This window comes from Halichoerus grypus, chromosome 6 (assembly GCF_964656455.1).
Source record: "Halichoerus grypus chromosome 6, mHalGry1.hap1.1, whole genome shotgun sequence".
In the NCBI taxonomy this organism is placed as follows: Eukaryota; Metazoa; Chordata; class Mammalia; order Carnivora; family Phocidae; genus Halichoerus; species Halichoerus grypus.
In genome coordinates, this window is record NC_135717.1 from 25,721,644 (window position 1) to 25,728,942 (window position 7,299).

The 7,299-nt window shown below is 40.3% G+C and overlaps 1 non-coding gene across 1 annotated transcript; it reads right to left on the reverse strand.

Annotated features, from left to right (window-relative positions):
- Positions 1-4,401: 4,401 nt before the first annotated feature.
- Positions 4,402-4,473, reverse strand: TRNAA-AGC (transfer RNA alanine (anticodon AGC)). Its single transcript has one exon. It is a non-coding gene; the product is annotated as a tRNA-Ala (tRNA).
- Positions 4,474-7,299: the final 2,826 nt, after the last annotated feature.

Sequence of the window (7,299 nt, forward strand, 5' to 3'; positions counted from 1 at the left end):
GCCTGCTTCTCCCTCTCCCACTCCCCCTGCTTGTGTTCCCTCTCTCGCTGTGTCTCTCTCTGTCAAATAAATAAATAAAATCTTTAAAAAAATATATTGGAAATAAATGATAGCACAGTGATCTAAAGAAAAAGAACTTGAGTTTCATCAATTCTGTGATTCTATCTGATCACTTGGAGTTTTTATTTGTGTTAAAAATCTAAAACATCAAAAAGGTATAAACTACAAGATGTTAAATTTTTTGGTGGTTCCAAATTTTGATTCATATATTAAACATTTTATTAAATTTGAATATGTTTAAAATAGAATTTTGTATTTCCTTTTAAATTATTTATTTTAAATCTAAGTATGGATCAAAAAATAATGATTATCACTGAACATTAAATCTTTACTGAAAATAGTTCTGGTGTATAAAGGAGGAAAGTATTAAAAAATAATCTAGCCCAGGTGTAAAATATTAGGTATACCATTGGGAGTACGCCCATTAATGGTTACATTAGATTCGTACTCACTGTACTGTTACAAATATTGCTTTGTCTTTATTCAATATATTAAAATAATTTTAAATCAAACAGCACAAAGACATACAGAATAGGTCTAATTCTACCTTCTAAATTCCCTTCCCTAATCTTGTGCTCCCTAACTTAATTTCCTTCAACCTTTCTGTGCAGACTCTTGGTTCAAGCTTTGCTCTGAAGACAAAACAGCAATATTGGGACTTTAAGTTTCCTAAATTTTCCTCTTCTTGGCTGCTACTTTTTTTTTTTAAGATTTTATTTCTTTATGGGGGGGAGGGGCAGAGGGAAGAGAAACGCAAGCAGATTCTACTGCACTGAGCGCAAGGCCTGGCCCAGGGCTCAATCTCACAACCCCAAGATCAGACTTGAGTCAAAGCCAAGAGTCAGATGCTCTACCAACTGTACCACCCAGGCATCCTGGCTGCTTCTTTTAAAATAAAACGATGGAAGCACTGAATTCTTCCAAAGAGAAAGACATAAAGACATGGAGAATAGAGGGGCCTTTTTTTTTTTTTTAATTTTAAGTAATCTCTACACCCAAGGTGGTGCGTGAACTTACAACCCTGAGATTAAGAGTCACATGCTCTACCAACTGAGCCAGCCAGGCACCCTAGGATGTTTTTCTTCATACATACAGTTTCTGGCCATGGTCCCTTTGAGCCAGAGGCTTGCCCCTCCCTGAACTGTCCTCCAAGAACTCTGTGCCTCTCTGAAGACCCAGATGTCTGTCGACTTCATGTCCTATCAAGCCATGAACCCCAGAGCAAGCACACAGGGGCACTGATTCCCAAACCAAGTACCCACATATTGACTGGTTACCATAGCAACGAGAGCTGAGACACATTAGCCCCTGAGCCACTCCATCTGCAGGCCCCACCGAACCCCACAGCGAGGAGGGTTATCGATTCTCTCCCTACATAACTCTCTCCTTCCTGCCACTGCTGCATATTTACTCCACAGCAATACTGAGCAATAAAGGGCCCCCAGATCATCCATGCCCCTCATTCATAACTAAGGGAGGAGAACAGAATCAGGTAGGGAGCTCTTTAGAAGTACCTGACACACTGTACCAGAATCCCCAGGGCTGGGGGCTGCGTTCATGTATTTCAAACATGGTGATCCTCATACACCACCCCAGTTAAGAACCACTGCTGTACAGAGCATGAACAGAGTTTACAGAAGGAAATATCAATGGATTTCAGACATAAGATGCTATCCTTGCCCAGAGACAAGGACCCCACAAAGTGATACTATATTTTTCACCTATCAGATTGACAAAGATCAAAAGTTTGATAATCATAAACAAAGAGCTAATGCCCCTAGTTTATAAAGTGTTTCTACAAATGGATAATGAAAAGACCAATAATCTAATCCAATAGAAAAAGGGCAAAGGAGATGAGCAGATAGTTGAAAGGAAAATACTGTATTCATAAGAAAATCTAATACAACAACCCATACAAAGGTACCAAAAGTTTGGTAATACACTGATGAGGTCAAAGGGGAACAGGGCGGTGAGAAGGCAAATTGGTACAACTCCATGCAGGCAGTACTCAGGAAAACTGCAAGCACTTTTCATCTTTGAGCCATTAATTCTACACCTAGGAATTTAACCAGCTGATATTAATTGCACATGTGTGAAAAGATTTAAGTAGAGGGCTGTTCATTTGCAGCATTGTCTGCAGCAGCAAAAGATCAGAAATAACCCATTTCCCAACAGGAGACCAGTTAAATCAATTACAGTACAGCCATACAGTGAAATACTCTGCTACACAATCATTTAAATAAAAGAAGTCAGATCAATGAAACAATCCCAAGACATTTTAAAGTGAAAAAAAAAATTACAAGATAGGGAAAAACAGTATGTGATTAATGGCAAAATTATTTTCAGTAATGATCATTTAATAATCACTAATAATCATTATTTTCTCAAGTCATACTTCAGATTTAAAACAAGTAATTAACTATTTTTAAAGACTAAGTTTCTATTTAAAAATATTTCAAATTCAATACATACCTATGTAGCATATGTATACTTGTGTTATACAGATTAACTACGAAAGATACACACACACACACACACACACACACACACAAACTGGTTACACGGCAGATCTCAATAGACATTTTTCCAATGATAGAAAGATGGCCAACAGGTATATGAAACAAGGTGCTCAACATCACTCATCGTCAGGGAAATGTAAATCAAAACCACAATGACTTAACACCTCACACCTGTTAGAAGGCTATCATCAAAAAGATAAAAAATAAGTGTTGGCAAGAATGTGGAAAAAGGGAACCCCAGTGCACTGTTGATGGGATTTGTAAACTAGTGCAGCCACTATGGAAAACAGTAGTGTTTTGTAGAGTTTTAATTTTGGGGGGAAACTCCAAAATTAAAAGTAGAACAACTATATGATCCAACAATTCCATTTCTGGATATTTATTCAAAGAAAATGAAAACACTAATTTGAAAAGATGTATGCACCCCTATGTTCACTGCAGCATTATTTACAATAGCCAAGATACTGAAACAACCTAAGTGTTCATCAAGAGATGAATGGATAAAGAAAGTGGGGTGTGCATATACAATGGAATGTTATCTGTCCATTAAAAAAAAAAAAAAAAGGAAATCTTGCCATTTGTGACATGGATGGAACTTGAGGGCATTGTGCTAAAGAAATAAGTCAGAGAAAGACAAATATCCTATGATCTCATTTATATGTGGAACCTAAAAAAAACAAGCTCGTAGACACAGAGAACAGATTGGTGGTTGCTAGGGGGCGGGGGAGTGACATGGGTGAAGGGAGTTAAAAGGCACAAACTTCCAGTTATAAAATAAGTAAGTCGGGGCGCCTGGGTGGCTCAGTCGGTTGAGCGACTGCCTTCAGCTCAGGTCATGATCCCAGAGTCCTGGGATCGAGCCCCACATCGGGCTCCCGGCTCGGCGGGGAGCCTGCTTCTCCCTCTGACCCTCCCCCCTCTCATGCTGTTTCTCTCTCGCTCGCTCTCTAATAAATAAATAAAAAAATAAAATAAAAAAATAAAATAAAATAAAATAAGTAAGTCATGGAAATGTAATGTACAGGATGGTGACTACTGTTAATACTGTACTGCATATTTAAAAGTGGCTAAGAGAGTAGATCTTAAAAGTTCTCATCAGGGGTGCCTGGGTGGCTCAGCCGATCAAGTGTCTGACTCCTGATTTTGGCTCAGGTCATGATCTCAGAGTTGTGAGATCAAGCCACAAGTTGAGCCCTGTGTGGAGCCCCCCACCCTTGATCCCCGCATCAGGCTCCCCGCTGGGCCTGGAGACTGCTTATCTCTCTCCCTCTGCCCTTCCCACCCTCTCTAACAAAATAATAATAATAAAAGTTCTCATCACAAGAAAAATGATTTTTTGTAACTATATATGGTGACAGATGTTAACTAGACTTATTGTGGTGATAATCTCACAATACATACAAATATGTCATCATCATATATATTTTTAAAGATTTTATTTATTTATTTGACACAGAGAGAGAAAGCACAAGTAGGCAGAGAGGCAGGCAGAGAGAGAGGGAGAAGCAGGCTCTCCACTGAGCAGGGAGCCGGACGTGGGGCTCGATCCCAGGACCCAGGGAACATGACCTGAGCCAAAGGCAGCCGCTTAACTGACTGAGCCACCCAGGCACCCCAATCATTATGTTTATATACCTGAAACTAATATAATGTTATATGCCAATTATAAATCAATTAAAAAATAAAACAGGAGAGTTACAAGCATAACAGAAGAAAAACATAAGTACTCGGAGGCAAAATGATTAATTTGCAGATTCTACAGGAATGTGGTGTAGCTGTAAGAGAAAAGAAAGATTATTTCCCCAAGCAAGGGAGAAAAGAATGGAGATGCTGGGGATCGAACCCAGGACCTCATGCATGCTAAGCATGCGCTCTACCACTGAGCTACATCCCCACCTGCTGGCAACACTGCTTTTCTAAGCTGTTTTCATGAAATAAATCAGAAATTTGCTCCCTTAAAAAAAAACAACTGGTCATAGAGATAGCCAGGAGGTTTGAGGGGGGAGGGCAATGAGGGTAATGCAGAGGGTGTGTAGGGGGAGGTTCTGGGAGTTAGGAATGAATGGAATTTACTTTTCTCTCTATGCTTTTTGTACTACTTGAGTATTTTACCATGTAGGCATTGCTTACTTAAAGATGTAAAATAAAATAAAAGAGAAAATAAAGGTTAAACAAAACCACTTTTCTGCAACAATCCTCCCACTTTACAGATGGAACACTGAGGCTACTAAATAAGAGAAGGGGCCTCTCCTATCTACAAAGCCTCCAGCTCCTCCAAGCAGTGGGACCACCTCCCTCCAAGCCCCAGAATCCTTGTTCTTTTCAGGGTTAGAGACTATCCATGCCTTGTTGCCATGATTTCCATGCCTCAGCCAGAGTAGTACCCAGCACAGGGCATCCATCATTTTTGTTAATCCTTTCATCCTGCAACCAATGTTTGTTGAGGACTGACCATGGTCTAGACATTATGCTAACTGCCAGGAGTACACTAATAAATCCCTCCTGACCTTGTAGATAGGGCTGCCATGTACATACACATAGGCTGTGCACTACACAATTTCAGGAAATGCCGTTCACATAAACTATTATTTAACTGGTACCCCCTGGATTTGTGCCAGGTAAATGTAACTATACCCAGTGGCCTTGCCCATATGTCCAATAGCCCAGTGGAAAATATAGCCCAGTGGAGAAAATAAAGTAATACATATATATTTCTTTTAATTGGAATCAGGGCAATATAAGAAAAGAACCAGGTGTTATAAGAAAGAACAAAAGGAGGGACCTATTTTGAGTTCCACATAAGCCATTCTGAGAAAGTGATATTTAAGCCAAGAAATTATGTTAGTTAGGAATATTATTTAGTTGCTATTAACAGAATTTCATAGCTTTAACAAAACAGTTTCCAATTTCTCATTCCATGAGAAACCAGAAGGTAGACAGCCCAAGACTAATTTGGCAGCTCCATAAGTTATCAGGAGCCCAGCCTCCTTCTGTCTTTCTGCTTTACATTCCTTAACATGTGACTTTCATTCTCTAGGTCACCTCGTGGTCCAAAATGGTTGCTAGAGCTCCAGCCACCACATGGGCATCACAGACAACAGGACAGGGCAAGGACATTAGAGAAATAAGGGAACACGCCCCCACCATTTAAGGAGATGACTGAGCTTTACAGAATACTCTACTTCTACCTCACTGGCAGAAAATGGTCCCATGAACATACCATGCTGCAAGAGAGGCTGGAAAGCGTAGTCCCTAAGGCATCGTCCAGAGTTGTTACTAAAAAGGGGGAATTGTTTTTGAGAAGCAATGAGCAGCCTCTGCTATGGACTAGGAGAATAACAGGAGTTAATTAAGTGAAAGAGGTGGTAGGGGAACAGGTTCCAGGCAGAGGGAACACAAGTACAAAGGCTCCAATGACAAAAGGAGGTTGGTGTGTTCTCAACTGAAAAGAGGCCAGGGTGGCCAAAACACACTGAGGAGGCAGTGAGGAACCAAGAGAAGGAGCAGGAAAAGTATTCAGCCGCCTTATGCACAACAGCAAATGCAGGTGCCTACCTCCCACTCTGGGGAAAGCCTTGGAATCAAAGAGACCCATGTTCACATTCTAACTTCACTTCTTGCTCACTGAGAGCCTTTGGGTAAATCTTTTAACTTGTCTGAGTCTGTTTTCTTACTTGTAAAACAAGACTTACATGGGAAAAATCTATAGATCTATTATGTGGATTAAATAAAATAATGTATGTAAGTTAGCACAGCACCTAACACATATTTAGCACACATTATTATTTATTAATTACATCTTTGACCAAAAAGACTTACGTAATTGTGACACAGTCAATAGTCAAGGTTGTATCCCCAGCTTTGAACAAATCACCACATCACCAAATCATCCCATAGTTAGTGCTTAAAAAATGGTCACTCTTCCCATTGTGACTATTGCCAAGAAGAGTAGACAGCTCATCAGAGTTCCTTCCGGGCTCTTTCTTGACTCCTCATCCCAGGCCAGCCAACTACAGATCTATCCAATCTTCAGCTCACCTACCTTAATGACAAACTAGAAATAAGGGTGCAGGAATGAGGGAATGACGTCCCAAGGAGCTAACAAACCCCCAGGTGACTAGTTAGAGTCCCAGTCTCTCTGTTTTGCTCAGGCTGTAAGAGTAAATAAGCTCGGCCCCAATGCAGAAATGCTTACTGCATTGAACTTTAATAAAACCCACACTTGGACTCCAGGAAATACTGTCATTTATATCCCCATTGATTTTCTAAGCCTATTTTATTATTCCTCTTCCCGGTGAGGGTTGTATATATTTTGGGACTGCATTCCTTTCATAAATAAGTAAATATGTAAGTAAATACTAATAAGAGCTAACTGTTATTAAGTGCTTGGGCCAGGGAAAGGGATGGTGCTGCAGGGCTTTGCCTCTGTTAGTTTATTCCCCCCGTTATAACAACCCAATGAGGCTGGCACTCCGGTGGTTTCCATTCTACAGAGGAGGAGACTAAGATCCCAGAGGTAAGGTCCCTCCCCCCAAAAAGGAGCAGGGTGGATGCTATACAGTCTAGTAGTTCCTCAAAAAATAAGCACGGAGCTGCCATATGACCCACCAATGCCACTCCTAAGTGTATACCTACGAGAAATAAAGACATGTCCATCCATGTTCATAGCAGCACTAGTCATGAGAGGCAAAAAGTGGGAAAAATTCAAATGTCCATCAAC